The sequence below is a fragment of the Acomys russatus genome, chromosome 4 (assembly GCF_903995435.1).
Source record: "Acomys russatus chromosome 4, mAcoRus1.1, whole genome shotgun sequence".
Classification (NCBI taxonomy): Eukaryota; Metazoa; Chordata; class Mammalia; order Rodentia; family Muridae; genus Acomys; species Acomys russatus.
Window position 1 is genome coordinate 79,274,636 of NC_067140.1, and position 17,450 is coordinate 79,292,085.

The 17,450-nt window shown below is 48.6% G+C and overlaps 1 protein-coding gene across 3 annotated transcripts in view; it reads right to left on the bottom strand.

The window, feature by feature from the left end:
- Window positions 1-16,035, bottom strand: part of Rrbp1 (ribosome binding protein 1) — a 64,343-nt gene extending 48,308 nt beyond the window's left edge. For all 3 annotated transcript variants that reach the window (XM_051144762.1, XM_051144761.1, XM_051144763.1), the window contains exon 1: window positions 15,984-16,035. The gene's annotated coding sequence lies outside the window, so the exon portion shown is untranslated. The remainder of the gene's footprint in view (window positions 1-15,983) is intronic.
- Window positions 16,036-17,450: the final 1,415 nt, after the last annotated feature.

Here is a 17,450-nt window from a genome sequence, read left to right on the forward strand (position 1 = left end):
CAGCATTTCTTTACTTATACCCGCCCCCCTTTTCAGTGTTTGATTATTCAAAAGCACTATCCTTTCTTGCTTCATAGCTTGGGTGTTAAACACTGTACTTCTTTTAAAATGAGTTCCCTTTAACATTTGTTTGTTGAGATGGGGTCACAATATACATCCCTGGCTGGCCTGGAACACTCTAGGTAAACCAGGCCAGCTTCACACTTGGACATCTGCTTCCCACGCGCTCGGATCACAGAAGTGTACAAACACACCCAGCAGCTTTAACTGTTTTAGCTGAAATGTTCTTTACCCCACATTTTCCTAACATACCTGACTCAGTTTCCTTCCTTCATCCCGTGCTCCAAGAGGAAAACCTAAAAAGCTTTGAGTCTACTGCTGTAGCCCTGCCCCATCTTGCACGTCTCGACTAGTCACTGTTGCTCTGACAGACACCTGATACTTGTGTAATTACTCAGGGGTTGGCCATTTGTTCATCATTGCTTCCTCTGCTTCGTCCCATTAGGTCTTGCAGAGACCCCTTTTGGTCAATTCTTTGAGTAGGAATAGCTCCCTGATCTACTTTTACAGTCCTCACTCCCTAGAAAGCTTTTTATTTCACCTCCATTCTTAACTGAACAGAATCCATATAAAAGCTTTCTTCACCCCTCTAAAGACTGATTTTATCTTCTGGCTTTTCTCTGTTGGTAGAAAGAGTGCTGCCGACCTACTGTAATCCTGCATCTTTTTATCTCTCAACATCTTTTACATATGTGTACACGCCGTGTGTACACATGTGTGACATGTCAGGTGTGAATGCACATGTTCGTAGACACAGAGAGGCCCCAAGTTGGCTTCAAGTCTCCCTCCATCATTCTTGAGTACTTTGTTGAGGCAGGGTTTCTCATGAACCCTGAGCTCACTGGCAGCCTAGCCAGCCAGCTTCTTGCAGGCATCCTGTCTCTGCCTCTCAAATGCTGGGGCTACAGGTGGACACAACGCCTGCCCACCTTCATGTGGGGGTCTGCACACAGGACCTTGTGCTCTCCCCAGCCTTTCTCACCACTTCAAGTTCTATTTCCAGGGTTCTAAAGAATCCACAAAATACAAGTGTGTATTTCATTTTATTTGGGCTACTGAGCTTTCCAAGTTTGAGGAGTCAGCATATTGGCATCAATTCTGCAAGACCCTTTGTCACTGAGTTCCTTTGACAATTGTCTCGCTCCTCCTGGTCCTTCCAGGTGTCCCCTTATTTCTTTTGTGCAGACATCAGGGAAGACTTCAGGTTTAAGATTCATTCACCACTCTCTCGTACTGTAATCTCCAACCAGCTCCTTAATGAATCCTTCAACTTGCTCTGTCATTTTCAAGTCTGCCTGGTTGCTTTCATGGTACCTTTCTTTTTAAACCTCTTTTCTATTCTTTCCTTACCTTCTACCTTTAATTGTGACTCTGTACTACATTTCTGTTGGGCTTTACAGTGGAATTCTTCAGCGACTTTCCCTTAAAAATCATTTTATCTTTGTTTCAACCAGGCCTTGAAGGGAGTGGCCATCCATGGACTGAGGGTTCTATGCAGCAGGGGCATCTGATAGAAAATGTTCAGCTTCTGCCCCCCCTGCCTCGGGACAGGACAGCTAGGCTGTCACCTGTCGTTTCCTCTTGCTCCTAAGCAGAAAACTGCTATCCTTTCGTGGACGGTGTAGCCCTTCAAAAGTGCAGGACATACTATGAGTTAGTCCCCGCTGCCTATCTCAGATTCCTGTTCCACCTAAACATTAAGGCCCAAGATGGCATCAGCTGCCCACACTCCACCCGACAATATCCTGAAGTCAGGTCGGTTTGGGCCTCAGCCCTTCCTCTCACTTTCCTGGCAATCTCTTTGCTCCCTATGAAGAGTAATGCTCACTGACATCAACTAATATTTCCAAAGAAGCATCAGAACCTCTCATCTAAAAACTTACATGTAACCTGTTTTGTTTTGTTGGTTGGTTGGTTGACTGTGCAGCCCTGGCTGTCCTAGAGTCACTTTGCAGACCAGGCTGGTCTCGAGCTCAGAGAGATCCACTTGCCTCTGCCTCTCTGACTGCTGGGATTACAGGCATGGACCCCACAGCAGCTTAACCTGGTTTGTTTGTTTGTTTTGCTTTGGGGTGTGTGTGTGTGTGTGTGTGTGTGTGTGTGTGTGTGTGTGTGTGTGTGTGTGTGTGTGTGTGTGTGTGTGTGTGTGTGTGTGTGTGTGTGTGTGTGTGTGTGTGTATGTTAACAGAGAAAAGGGAGCAACTACAAGTAGGATTTTGAAATAATTTATCTCATGCTAAAAGTAACTTCCTACTTTAAAGAAACAATGCTATTCATATTAAAGAGTATGGACACTAAAAATAGAAATATATTCTATTATAAGCCTTGCTTAGTCATCAGCCATTTCAGATTCAAGTTCTATGCCTGAGGGGGAAAATAAAGAATTAACAAGTTTTTTGTGTTTCACTAAATTTTTTGAAAAACTAGGTGTTTGAACAGACCTAAATCCTCTGGGAGCCTACAAGGCACCAGCTTCCACTCTACTAAGGAAGATGACGGCCCTACACACACGACCAAGGATCCTCAAGAGAGACAACTGGCCGCACAGCTCTCTACTGGAGTCGACATTCATCCCCAGGAAGTAGAGACCAGTCAGCACTGCACCAACTAACAGCAGACCCAGTAGCTATAGCATGGTAGAATTACTAAACATTCCATCAGGATGTTTGACAACCAGCACTCTTCTGTCAATAAATCCCAAGAGAGAAACACAGGCATCCTGGTGGAGAAATGTTTTTGCCTGGTGCTGGAGAGGAGAGAGGTCCTTGCTTTTCAATTTTCGTCTCCTGGGACCGGCCGCTAAAGTCCTGTCGTCTAGTGCTGGCGTACAAGGGTGTGCAAGAGTCTCCAGCAGTTACTGTTCTCCTGAGCAACTCTGCCCAAGTCTCGTGACACGCCTTTACATTCTTTCTCTGTAATCATATATATCAGTTTGTTCCCTTTTTTCCCCAATCTTGACACATTTTTAATTTTTTTTTCTGAGTTTTTGTAGAGTAGGGCCTCTATGACAATTGCTAAAGAGAGGACAGCAGGCACCTCTCCCACATCGAAGGGGACAATGGAGGCGCCTCACTGTATGGTGATCCTTGCTGACTTTTTGCAGATATCCTCCCCAGGATAAAGAAATCACTTTTTACCCCTACTATGCATGATTCTACGGTAGAATATATTTTATATATTTATCATGTATTTTCTTGGTTAAGATAAACAGCTTTCTACTATTGTGCCCTGTCAGCATAAGAGAGGAGCACACTCTAACGAAGGTTTGCATTCTGGGACACACACCACGTTGTCATTACACGTACTGCTGGGTTCGGCTTTTAGTCTTAGGTACGAGACGACTGGTGATCTCCTTCCTTCTACTATTCTTACAGAACAAGGTTGGCTGACATCACAATGAGTAGCTGCATGACGTCCTTTCCCTCCCTCCTCCCCCCCCCCCATGTCTAAGAAGAAACAGAATGTTTACTCTTTACATGCTTGGTAGGGCAAACCAGAGAAAGCATTTGGCCCGGTGTTTTCTTTATGAGGCTTACTCACAGATCCATTCCCTTATGACACAGGAGCATGCAGTTTTCTCTCTCTTACATTTAGTACTGAGAAGTTCGATTTTCTAGAAAGGTACCAGTATTGTCACAACTTGCAAGATGTTTGTCCTGTTAGCCTGTGAAGAACAGCTATGTCTGATGTGGAGTGCCTCTCTCCTCCGCTAAGCATGCCTAGCTATACACCTTAAGACTGGCCTCAGACCTTTCCAACCTCAGCCTTCAGAGTGCTCAGGACACAGCTGTGCGCCACTGGACCTGGCTGCTTTAGACAAGCACCAATGGTATTAATTTAAAAATAGTAATTTAGCATGATCTTCCTAAATCCCACTTGTCTTACTGAGTCCATAGTGCAGCCTCACTCCATAGACCTCATGTTGCTCGTGGTGTTGCTTGACATCTGCGATGCCGTTGGCTCTGCTGAGGTGGCGCGGCTCTGCTGAGGTGGCGCGGCTCTGCTGAGGTGGCGCGGCTCTGCTGAGGTGGCGCGGCTCTGCTGAGGTGGCGCGGCTCTGCTGCTGGTTTTGTTTCCTTTGCTCTTTCTTCTACTACTTCATGGCTGACTCAGGCTCACTCTTTTTATCAGGTTAAAGAAATTGCTTTTTATCCTAGTTAGCATAAATTGCATCAAGATAGATGCATTGCTCAATAATTTTCTTCTCTTTTTGAATGTGTTTAAAGTTATTAATCTGTCAGAAAATATTTCAGCTATATACACAAATTTAATATGTAGCATTTTCTTTATTGCTCTCAAAACATTTTATATTTCCCTACTTTATGACCTACAAACATTAGAAGTATTTTCAAATTTCCAAATACATGGGAATATTCTATTTATCTTCTTAGCCCTGTTTCTTATTTAACTGGAGTGACTGGCTGTAAGGCCCCAGGCAGCCTTCTGAGCACTAGGAAGTGTGTGTTACGTGGCTGCGCAGTTTACTTTTACACAGTCACGTACATACTGCACTCCTCACCGTTTCATCCAAAGTTGTTGATTAGCTATAGGATCAATAAATTCTCTACTGTGGTTATAAATTAGACCATCCCCTAAATGTTCTCACCATTTTCACTTTTTACATTGAGATTATGTTAATTCAAACATTAAGAGAGGGCCAGTGCAGGCGCTCAGCAAGTACAGGCACTGGCTGAGAAGCCTGACAGGCAGTTCAATCCCTGGAACCCACAGCAGAGGGAGAGAACTCCCTCCCTCCCACAAGTTGTCCTGTGATCATAGACACACACAAAATTAATTTTTTAGAAAATAAAACACTGAAATTGTTGAATTGACCTTCTCTATAAAGCTTTTACACTTGAATTACAATGTGCTTTTTTTCCTGCCTTAAAGTCGATTCTCATAAGCCTGACACATCAGTTTTCTTTCTGTTCTTCTCTTTAGGACAGGGTCTTTCTATGTAGGCCAGGCTACCCTCGGCTAGCATACAGCACAGCACATGGTATTCCTATACCTAGATCCTCTTCCACTGTGTCTGTGGCAATGCAATGGCTGTTTTTAAAATTCAGCACAAACAGTACCTTTATGCTTCAACTACAGTATCTGGGTAACTGGCATTTAATATGAATGCTAACACACTTGGGCTTAAATCTGTATTTTGTCTAACATTAGTTTCCCATCTGTCCTGGGATGCTTTTGTCTCTATCTTTCTTGATTACTTTTCAATGTTTTGTCTCCTCTTCTGGTATTACAGAAGTAGCCCGCTCTTTACTTCTTTAGTGGTAACTATTGGGGGGGTGCAGGAATCAACATTAAGGGGTCATACAAGTTAAACAAAACTTGTCTCCTGTCCCACTAATTCCTTTCTCTCCCTAAGTACTGTTTTTAGGCATTTGATCTCACAGTGTTCAGTCTCACCAACACCATGGCATTGTTAAGATTCCCCAAGTCCCGACCCCCTTCCTCACTCACCCTTTCCTCCAGGACACCCTGAGAGCTCCTCATGTGCTGCTAGTGACAGCCTTGCTTCTGCCTGACAACGGTCTCACCGCTGAGCTGCTCTCTAGTTACAGCATGAATGGCCTCCATGTGGACTTACTTTTAATCTATTTGGGTTGTATGGGATTTTTGAAAAGACGGTGTCTCGTCTATCCTGTCTGATTACCAGCTCCTGTCTCCTCACACACGGGCTGTCCTCTCCTCCGCCCTGGGACTGTAACTCAGCACACTTCTCAGTCCGCCCCTTGTCTCCACCGTCTGGTTTTCTGCAGTGAACTCTGCATTACTTCCTTCTGCTCTGCTCTGCCTTCTAACCCGGTTCTTCTGATCAGTCTTATCTAATCGGCTACTGGATCCACCTGGTGTATTTTTATTACAACTACTGAACTTTTCATACCTTTAAGTTATTCTTGGCCCCTTTTCAAATGTGCTAGATCATTCTATAGTTTCTATTACTTGTAGATATTTTGAACCTTGCCTATTACTTTTAGCACAGTAAGTAGTGGCATTTAAACCCGTGTCAATAACTCTACCTCGGGCACTCACAGGGCTGGTTCCTGCCAGGCTCTGTGCACAGCACTTTGCAACCTTTGTGTCAGTTCCTTGTTCCATAGCCATCTGCTCTCCACATCCGTACCAGCATGCATTGGGGTTCTCAAAGACCAGGAAAAGGTGTGCTCCTCAAACACTGAGGACTGGCCCAGGAGCACTGTCTAGTCACCTCTGAAGCACAGAATCTTAAATGGGCTTGAACTTCCCAGCATGTCCTATGACTTTCATGAGGGGCAGCTTTTGAACCCCACGTCCAGGCTGTGCTCCCCATACCTTAGCAGCTCTGGGGTAGGAAAATGTTTTCTGCCATGCTGGGGATGGGAGCCAGGGCCACCTCAATGCTAAGCAGGAACTGACCACTCAACTACACCATGTCTGTTTCATGCCGATCAATCTGTTTTCTCCCTCAAGGCTCCAGAGGCCGTGGTGGTTGCAGCTCTTAGGATCATTGCCTAGCATGCTGCCCACACTGGTCTCTGCCCTTCGTCCCTAGAAATAATGTTGGTCTAGTTTGCTAAAGGCTCTTCAGGGCTGTTTGGCCTCCTGGATACCCTAGTGAATCTTCTGGGCCATCCTATGCTTCAGAGGCATTTTTAAATATTTTAGTTAGAACTTGTCCAAGTCAGAAGACTGGTCTAGACAACCTCTATCACCAGAGACCCGGTGGCCCTTCCATGCTATCTGCCACTGCGCCGCTCATAGCTACGCCAAATTACAGCTCACTAAGTCTTCAGTTTAAAAGAAAGATTACCCCTACATGACAAAAAGGCCCCAGAAACAACCTTCCTAATCAAGAGCTGGACACACAAGTCCCTCTGTATCCACAGTTTCACCTTTGGAGGTTTTAATAACCCTTGGCCACCCATTTGACTCACTACCATGGAGGCATGGGCGGACCCCACTTCCTTACCAGCAATGTGGGTTCAGTGCTCAGGTTTCCATAGGCCAGTCAGATGACCTTATTACTATATATTGTTAACACTTGTTAAATCTGCTTCTCATTAGTTTTTCTTGTTTATTTCTCAGAGTGCCAAATTTGTAAATTCAACTGTATCATAAGTACTGAAAGGCAAAACCGAAGCATATGTAGGGTTCAGCATTAGCTGCAGTCTGAGGCATCTAATGGGGATGTGGAGAAACACTCCTCCCAGGCTAGGGGTGAGGGCTAGGAAGCCCGATGGGGACACACCCCTAGCACCGCCCGCTGGGGACAGGCCAGTATTCTAAGCAGAAGTGTCTGTTCCTTCACTTCATAAAGTCCTTAGGGAGAAGGGTCCTTTGGGAAGGACTGCTCCTTTCCTCCTTCCCCGGCTGGGCTGTGTGGTGAAGAGCATCAGCAGCCTAGCCCTCTGCACAGCCCTTGACAAAGGCCCACCTTCATCAACAAATTCTGCTGGCCCAACAGTCCCACTCCACGTCAGAGAACTTCCAGCACGTGAGAATTAATTCTTTTTATTATCAACGGCGATTCAAACTTCACTTTGGATCTTTTTTAAGGCTGGCCATTTTACAATATACCCAAGCTCTCAAATACTGCAGTGAGAGTATAAATTACTACAAGCACTTTGAAAACAGCAGCACTTCTCTCTAAAGCAGAGCATATGCCTCTTTATGGCCACAATTCCAGATTTAGATATCAGACCCAATAGAAATATGTGCACATGCTAACCAAAAGTCAGGGTGAGAGCAATTATGCCAGGCTTATTTATCCACAACAGCTCCTCCCTGGAAGCCAGCCACACACTGTGATACAGCCACACACTGGACAAAACAACAACAAATGAATGGACCACAGCCACCTCAACCACATGGATGGATCTCACATACACACCAAGGGAAAGACAAATGAGCACATGTCACGTGATCCACTTCCATTATGTCCAAACCCTGGCAAAGAGACTCTGTGATGTTATAAACAGGAAAGCAGGTACCCTTGAAGAAAGGCTGTAAGGGACACAGGAACACAAAAAGATCTAGTTAAATAAAGGTGTGCAGTTTAAATATGTATCTCACTATGGCTCAAGTACATACACGTTTGGAGGGATACCTTTAGGGACTAAAGAATCTGTCACAGAGGATTTTGCTCCCACCATAAGCATGCAGGACACTGTTCTCTCCTGAGAGAAATTAATGGGACCTCAGCCAAGGAGGGTGTCCCCTTCCCAGAGTGCCCAGGGCTTTTCATTAGCCTTGCCTAGTGCTCTGTTCTTATCACTGTCTTTAAAAATTAAAACAGTACAAAAGGTGGCCTAGGATCATCCAACTTACCAGGGAAGCAACTTATAATGGTGAGGAGTGGACGGCTTTCAAAGGCCCAGCGAAAGTGGGCCTTGGAGAAGTCCCTTGACGCGTCACTAAGATGACTTTTCATTAAGGGTTTTAATAATTCATTTACTCCTCATCTCCTTCCTTTTTTTCAACCACTGTGATTCCTATGAAGTGACTTTTCTAACTACAGTACAAACACTGACTACAGGAAATAATACAGCCAACAGAAATAAAGCTACATCTAATTCCTATTCAGGAGCAGTGCTTATGGAAAACAAAGCTGGTTTTAATACAGTTGAACTGTACTCTTAAGCACCGAACGAGAGGTTCCAGAAAACTGCACCTTGGTATGGACAAGGGCCTTTGCCCATCTATAAAAATGAGTCATTTGTATGTTCCACCACAAAGGACTTGAACTCTGGAAGCACTTGCCATTTCTTTACCAAAAGTAGAAGAGTGTAAGAGAAATAAGAAAGGGTCTGGAAGGCGGGCGTGGTGGCGCATCCCTTTAATCCCAGCACTCAGGAGACAGAGGCAGGTGGATCACTGTGAGTTCGAACCAGCCTAGTCTATAAAGTGAGTCTAGGACAGGCAAGGCTACACAGAGAGACTCGGCCCCAGGGGGGACAAAAAAGAAAGAAAGGGTCTGGAATCTGATCTTACTAACCAACCTCCCTTGCCTCAGCCACTTTCTCCATGCAGTCTCAGAGGAGACACTGCGTGAGGGGAGGCAAGAACATAATTTCATCAACTCCTCTCACTCCTTAGCCTGACCAAAAATAAAAATAAAAAATAAGAAAATCTGACCGAGACAAAGAAAGACACCATGCCAACTACAAGACAGTAATTCTCCCTCCTACCACTGTGGCACACTTTTATTCTCCAGGCAAAAATTGAATTCTTTTTAGAAAAAGCCACCGCACTGTTCAAACCAAAAATAGTGTTTTATTTCCTAAGCAGACAAGTTCTCTGCAGGCATGACCCAGGACCTGCTGTACCCTGGGAAATGTGGGTGATCCCTGTTAACGCTCCTCCTGGGAGCAGCAGTGAAGACACATGCTCAGTCCAGGGCCACAGAACTGTCCTGCAGACCAGGAGCCCACGGCCCCTGCTCATCTAAACCTCCTTCTAAAGGCAGCAAAGGGCTGATGACACTTGACAGCGTCATTCACCGAGCTTGTCAATTTCTCAACTGCAGCCAGACTGGAGGCAATCCAAAACTCACTCCCATTTGGCTCTGGGATGTTTTTGTATTTATATTTGATGCTCCAGGAATCCAGACTACTTTAAGCTAAATGACTATAGACTTGCACTGGAAAAGCCTCTCCATTAGCCCAGCAAGCATGGACATCTACTAGGTGGCATAACTGTTCTAGACTCTGGGACACCTGGGAAAATGAATCATATAATGTCCCTGTGTTGACAGAGCTTGTGCTCCAGTGGAGACAATGATAGGTAGGTCACATGCAGGGCACATGTCAAGTGGTAGAAGGCGCAGAGAGTTTATGCACAGGCTGGACAGGATGGAGGGTGTGTGTCCCTTTACACAAGATGGTCAGCAGATCTGAGGCAGGTCAGGAAGCAACTCTGTGGCTATCTGGGAAAAGCTCCCCAGGGAAAAGTAACACATGACAAAGCCCTACGGCAAGCACAAGCCTGAGGACTAGAGAGGTGGCCAGTGTGGCAGATGAAGAGGGGGGAAAGGGGCGGGGAAGCACAAGCATGAGTGGGGACCCAGGAGGCCACTGGCTGGACACAGGGCTGACACTACCAAAGTAGGAACAGTCTAGAAGGCACGGGTGAAGTCAGAACTTGGAGAACCCCTCAAAGACTAATGTTAGCACAGCGCGGTGACACACGCCTTTAATCCCAGCACTCAGGAGGCAGATGCAGGCGGATCTCCTCGAGTTTGAGCCAGCCTGGTCTAGAAAGTGAGTCCAGGACAGCCAACAGCCAGGGCTCAAAAAAACAAAACAAACAAAAAAAGTTAAAAAACAGGCTAGAGAGACATGTGACAGGGAGACAGAAAGGAAGAGCAGAGACGGTGGCAAGGGCCAAACTTGGTTCTCCCTTAGAAAGCAGAGCTGATGCAATTTGCAAGGAAGAGAAAGCAAGGCCCATGGCCTGAGAGATGGAGTCACCTGGTCTGCTTCCATTTTATAGGAAGGACACTGAAGCCCAAGGAGAAATGAGCATCATACTCCTTGTTCCTGGGATTAGAACCCCCTCCCAGGGCTGCTCGTAGCACCCTAAGCTGCAGCATGGCCCTACTGCAGCTGACAAGAACCTCAGGGGCGGCCAGGCATGCCACGTGCCTCAGGTAGGTCTGCTGCTGAAGGAGCACAGGCTCACAAACACCACGAAGAAATCAGACCAAATTTCATGTTTCTTGTGAAAGCCTTAAAAACCTAAATTTTAATGAAAAAAAAATTCTCCATTTTTAAAAGGCTGGTTTTGTTAATAACAAGAGGTTGGCCAAACAGATGTAATTTGTTTCAAGTTCTATCCACACAGGGCCCTGGCTTGGAGTCTGGACACAGACTAGCACAGGCCTTGTCTACTCACAGCCTGCTAAGGCTTAGGGTACAGAATTAAAGGTTTGGATTCAAGATGGTCATTTAGTTCAACTTCTAAGTCAGGAGATGGATGCTTTGCGGCACAATCTGAGTGGACCTTCTCTCTGACCAGCAGGACAGTAACTAGTTGCCCATCACAAGAGGTTTCCCTTAAACTCCGGCTTTCTGTCAGTCTACTGAGCACTGACATAAGTACAACCAAGAACTCAAGAATTCTCCCCAGGTGTCAGTGAGCTCTCAAAGCCATACGGAGGGTAACAGGAACTGCAAGGGGTCACTGCAGTGCTCAGGAAATAACTTACACCACCCAGAGAGGAAAACCCCAGCATGCTGGGATGTGAAAGTGCTGGGGTCAGGCAGGTACTTATCTCAGCCTCACCTAAATCACCTGGACGCATATAATTTATAGAGCATCCTTTACAAAGTCACTGCTCATTTGAATAGTTGAGAGATATGTATTACCTACACTCAAACTAAAACCAGAGGCTGGGTCTGGCTTTAAATCTGGGTGTGTGCGTGCCAGTTGCAGGAGACTCATTCAGAATCTGGCTGCCTAAGAAAACAATCTCCTAGAAGTCCCTGAGTTAATATTCTATAATGCTAAGCAGCCTCCATCGCCCAGGCTTCCTCGCTTAGAATTAAATATTTACTTTCCTTACGAGCTGTACTCGTTCCATCTAGCGCCGGCTCGTTTCTCCTATGTTTGATACATTCGACCATCTTCATGTTGTTCATTTCAGGTAAAGGTACCTGTCTCCCTGCCCTACCCATCTTCCCCCATATACAGAGACTGGGTTTTTTGTTTTAAAGTGTATTTTTATTTTATGTGTGAGCATCTGCATGTACGTATGTGCATCGTGTACCTCACATCCCTGAAGCTGGAGAAACAAGCAGCTATGAGCCATGATGTGGGTGCTGGGAACCAAATCCCAGTCCTCAGCATGAAGAGCAAATGCTCTAACCTCTGAGCTAACTCCCCAGGCCCAGGGCTAATGTTTTCTAAAGGCGGCAACTTACTGGGGCTAAGTGCATGAACTGCTATCAGCCATGTGTTTTGAGGGACAAAATGGGACGTTTCATCTGGTTCAACATTATTATGTTTTCTTGTCATCAAGAGGGACAGAGGCTTGAACTTTTATAGAACAGCAGCTATCCCGGCCTGTGCTGTCTGGTCAAACCTACCAAGAGGATGAGAAAGACGGAACTCTACATCCAGCTACTCAGCCTTTGTAACCTGGCTAAAAAACAGAATGTTAAAAATGTTACTGCACTTTAACTTACATACTTTAAACTTCCATCGCTGTGTGTGGCTGCAGCTGTCCACACTGTGGATGACGCTGCTGTGGACAACAGCTTCTTCACACAAAGTCATGTGTCAGATATTTGTATGTATGGAGTTTGAAAGGCCAGAATAGCGAGACTCTTCAGAAAGGAACGAAATGCCAAGTACCTTCCTGCACTGCCAAATGTTTACTGATTCTACACCTTGCCACTAAAACTCACTTTAATCTTCTAGTTCTGTGCTTCCCCCCCCCCCCCACTCCTTGGGTAATTATTGTCCCAGCAGGACAGAACTGTGTGACCCCACAGCCTGTTCAGAAAGCTGAAATGATGTCACCTAGCAGCTGGCAATAGAACAGGTTCCCAAACCCTCTTATCCGCTGGCTCCCAGGGGCTCATCTACTTCATGGGTAACAGCTATACCTATCCTAAGTATGGGTTTACTATGATGCCTAAAAACACAGTGGTACAGGCTCTGCAAATCTTGTAAAATTAAGTTGGATTCAGATTCTTTTATACCATGAGATGGTAGTCTCTCTAACCAGTATGAACTACAGAAACCCTGGGCTTCAAAAACCTTAAGAGCCCCAATCTTGGCTTCCTCCTGGAAACAGCCAGCCCATGTCTGCACTACTCACTGGAGAGGGACGCTTACAAGGCTGTCAGCATTGTCAGCCTGGAACTTATAGAGGGATAACACAAAGCACATTTTCCCTTCTGGAAACAAGATCTGGGCAGGGAAGTCACAAGGACTGGTGGTTCTGTCCCTCCGGCATTTGTCTATCAGCTAAAGCTTCCAGGGATAAAGAACGAGCAAGAATCTGGGCTCCTGTCCTTTTAAAAGGTATCCCTGCTACACAATAATCCAATATTCCAATTAAATCATTTGCATGCAACCATTTAAACTGAGTTTGGTGCTATATAATTATTGTAGCATGTAGAGTTAAGGCTCATTTCAGCAAAGAACATAATTGCTCAAATGTGACTTGATTCAGGATTTATTTAAAACTCTCCATCAAGCCGGATGTTAAAGTGCACACCTGTAGTCCCAGCCCTTGGGAAGTAGAGGTGAGAGGATCAAGAGTTCAAGGTCAACCTCCACGATGTAGAGGGCAGTAAGGACGACTTAAGACTCTGTCCTGAAAAACTGAAAAAAGAAAATGAGAAAAGGAGGGAGGAAGGGAGGAGAGGGAAGAGGAAAGGGGAGGAAAAAAGGAAAATGTTTCCCATCAACAAAAATATCCATATACTCCACCAAGACCAAGATGGCTGGGAAAATCTCCACCTTCCTCAAGAATGCCTGGGGGAAGAAAGAGCCAGTGCTGGTAGTGTCCTTCTCCGTCTGGGGCCTCACTGTAATTATGCCCATGATCAGCCCCTACACGAGTATGCAGAAATGATCAACTGGGCCACACCCTACAACCACCCAGTGCCTGTGCGAGATGATGGGAAGCTGCCTGATGTGCCCAGCCACCCCCACCCCCGCTAGCCCCCACTCTCACCCCCCATTCCGCTAGCCCCCACCCTCACTCCCCAGCCCCCAAGCCTGGAATGGCTGAAGGAGCTGTGAATACTCTGTTGATGGAAGAGGCCCCTTCCCTATTGCCCTCCAATAAAAATGTGGAAACAAAACAAAAACAAAAAATTATACATTTTAATACCACTCTAACCCTTTAGAGTTCAAGCCCTAAACATGAAAGAGAAGAGTTATGGTGTAACATATGCCACTGATGCTACCAAACCTCATGATATCTTGTCCTTGTCCCCTAATCTTCGCCTTCCGTAGGCCTCAACTTGTCCAGGAGCCAGGCAATCCAGCCTTGCCCTGGCACCTAAATGGAAAACTTACTAAGAGGTCCGCTCTGACCTCTTAGAGCCTCTCCCCCTGTACTTACACACAGGGAAGTGGCATCTCCAGGCCCTCAGAACAGGAAGCTGCTTCTGCAGAGAAACATGTTGGCAGACCATAGTGGGCTGACCGTGCAAAGTTCAATAACACATTAAGACAGGCTCCCTTTAGGCAGCCTGCTAAAGGGATCGCAGAAATTGCTCAGGGTGCAGGAAGTTAAGACAACCACGAACAATCAGAATAAAACGTAAGGAAGTGGTGTGAATGGTGAGAGAGACTCAGCTGTAAACGGCTGTGTCCAATGTGTAGTTCTTCGGCCTACAATGTGAACCTCGACTCAAAATCCCACCCAGGCGCGCCCACACAAACGCACAACACACAACCAGCAGGCTTTAAGCAATAGAGATGTGGGAGGCTCCAGGTCCTTCAAAGTTTCATTTCCTTGGTGTTTCCCAGTCCTGACCTCTGACCCCGGGGCGTTATTGCCAAATTGCCCTCTGCTTTGCACAAGATCCCACACGTCCTGCCAGCTCCCCTAACCCCAGTGGTGAGTGGGTGGTACTATCTTTACTATCTTCAGGTTAGAGATAAGGAAAGCCAGGTTCAGAGGTTAGCGGACTTGAGCCTCAGGTGTTCAAGGGGGTTGAATCCAGGTGTGTGATTTCTGCAGCTCTACGTCGTTCACAGTGCAAGCCAGGCTCCACCTTGTTCCCTGGTTTCCCACGTCCCAAAACTCACATCCCACAAGAACAATCAATACAAGTTGGCTACTCCCTACTTCTGCTGGGTCGCCACCGCTGTCTCTCAAACAAGAGACAAGCAGGAACCCCGTTCTATCAGATGGGGAAACGGGAAAGCTTTGGGCGAAACCACTTGGTTAGTAACCGTCTACGAAGACTGAGACTACCAGAACTACGGCTGGCTGGTGGCTTACAATACGTGAAGGAGCCCCTGGAAGCGCGGGCTGGTTGGCCTCCCAGCCCCGGGCCAGCCGGGGAGCCTGACGGGCCGGGACAGACGGCGGGCCCAGTGCCAGAGCGCTTGGCCCGCCGGGCCGGAGGTGCTAGCTTCCGCCCGGGCCTGGCACCACCGGTCCATTCATCGTGGCAGCGGGAGGGACAGAGGCCAGGCAGGACTCCGGATGGCCCCAACCCCGGCCAGGTCAGGCACCCTCGTGCCGGTTCCTCGCGGCCCCGCCGGGAAACGGTGCTGCGGCCCCGCCGCCAGGGGGAGCAGGGAGACTCAGCCTGTACTCCGGGAAGTTGCTACGGCCAGTCCCGGACGGCACCGGAGGCGAGCCCCGTGGCCCCCGCCCGCCCCGTCGGGGCCGCCGACGTGTCCGGTGGCCAAGGCTCGCAGCCTGGGGCTCTGGGCCCCGCGTCGCCAATCCAGTCTCAGCCCTCGTCCCAGGCCGGCCCACCGCCTTCCGCCCCCCCTCCAACCCCCCTCCGGCCCGGACTCCGGCCCGGCAACGTCATCCGGTGGCTTCCCGAAACTTAACCCCTTCCTCCGCCAGCTGTGCGCCGCCCCGCCCCGCCGCCAACTTTCTTAGCCCAACTTCGGAGCGCGCGGGCCGGCCCGACGGCCGGGCCGAGAGGGAGGGGTCGCCACGTCGCGCCGCGGGGCCGCCGCAGCTTCTGGCCGGCCGGCCAGGGGGTCCAGCCCGAGGGGCGCGCTCGGCCGACGCCCCTGCACGGGCTCGGCCTGGCACACGCAGCTCCGTCCCACCCGAGGGGCCGCGGCCACTGCCAGGCGGGCGGGCCGGCGGCGCCGGGGGAGGGGCCGCCGAGGAGACGTGTCACTCGCGGCGCGGCGCGGCGCGACCGGCCCGGCGCCCCGACGGCCCAGCCCGCGCGCCTCCACCACCGCCGCCTCTGCAGGGCCCGACCAAGTTTTCTTACCTGCAGCGGGAGACGCGAGAGGGAGAGCGGGAGGGCAAGAGCAGCCGCCGCCGCGGAACTGCGAGAGAGGAGCCGGCCGAGCCTTCACCGAGAAGCCGCCCCTGAGCAGCTGCACACACCGCGACCCCGGCGCCGTCCGCCCCGTCCGCCGTCCGCTCCGGCCGCTCGCTGGCTGCGTGCGCGCGTGTGGAGTCGTGGCACTTTCTGCCTCGGAGCTGGCGAACGGCCCCCTCCGCCGGGTATCGCCGCCTCCTGCCTTCCCCACCCGGACCAGCCATTCATCGAGCCGCCTCTCCCCATTGGTCCACTAGCCGCCACTCTGCCGTCGTCTGGCCAATCAGGTCTCGGACGGCCGCGCCGCGGCTGCGACGATTGGGCAAAAAGGAGGGTCTACGTCTCAGCCAATGAGAGAGGGGAGGAGCTGCGGGGAGCCGTGGGGGGCGGGGCCGAAGAGGGGCGGAGCCGCGCAGCGCAGCTCTCAGCTCTGCGCGGGGGCGGGGGCGGGTCTCTAACGCCCCGCCCACCCAGGGAGGTCGCCTGCCGGCCCCGCCCACTCCGGGACACCGCTCTCCACGCCACCGCTTTTTCAGTCTCAGCTCCGCCTAGGCGGATGGATTACGGTTCGAATCCCTGTAGCCACGGGCTGGTCTTCCCGGTACTGCAGAGCTGAGGTGGCAGTGGCTGTCATCCTGAGGAGGATTGCACAACCCATGAACAACAGGGAAAATGCCTTATTTAAACCCGAATAACTTCACACAAAGCCCCTGGGTCTAGCCGGGTGTGGTGGCTCATGCCTTTAATCCTAGCACTCGGGAGGTAGAGGCAGGTGGATTGCTGTGAGTTTGAGGCCGGCCTGGTCTTCAAAGCGAGTCCAGGACAGCCAAGGCTACACAGAGAAACCCTGTCTCGAAAAACCAAAAAAAAAAAAAAAAAAACCCTAGGTCTAAAGACAATTGCTCAAAGGTCAGAGCAGAGAAGATGGGGCCTTGTCTATCTGTAAAGCTCTAGATGGAATTTTCCTGAATAAATGAAAGAATTGAGGTGGAAGACTCAGAAAGAGGAGATTGAGGTAGACATTTTGTTAGGGAAGGCTATTCCCTAAATAGTCCTTGTACAAATCACACAGCAGAGTTACATCCATCCTGTGACATTTGATTCCAGGTGATGGGGACCAATCTAGGAAATTGATCCATGGCACTCCAAATATTAGCCAACACACTCACTCACTCTCTGTCTCTCTGTCTCTCTCTCTCAACACAAAATTAAAAAAAAAAAAAAAAAGTTTAACCCACCTATTTGTAGGAGGGAGACTTAAGCCACCATGTACCAACTCTCTGGTTGGTTCTCTGCTTCCACCGTAAATTCCAAAGATCAAACCTCAGCTAGTCAGGCTGCATAGAAAGCGCTTTGACCCTGAGCCATCTCATCAGCCCCAAATCCTCTCTTTAAAACCTAATTCAGGCTGGA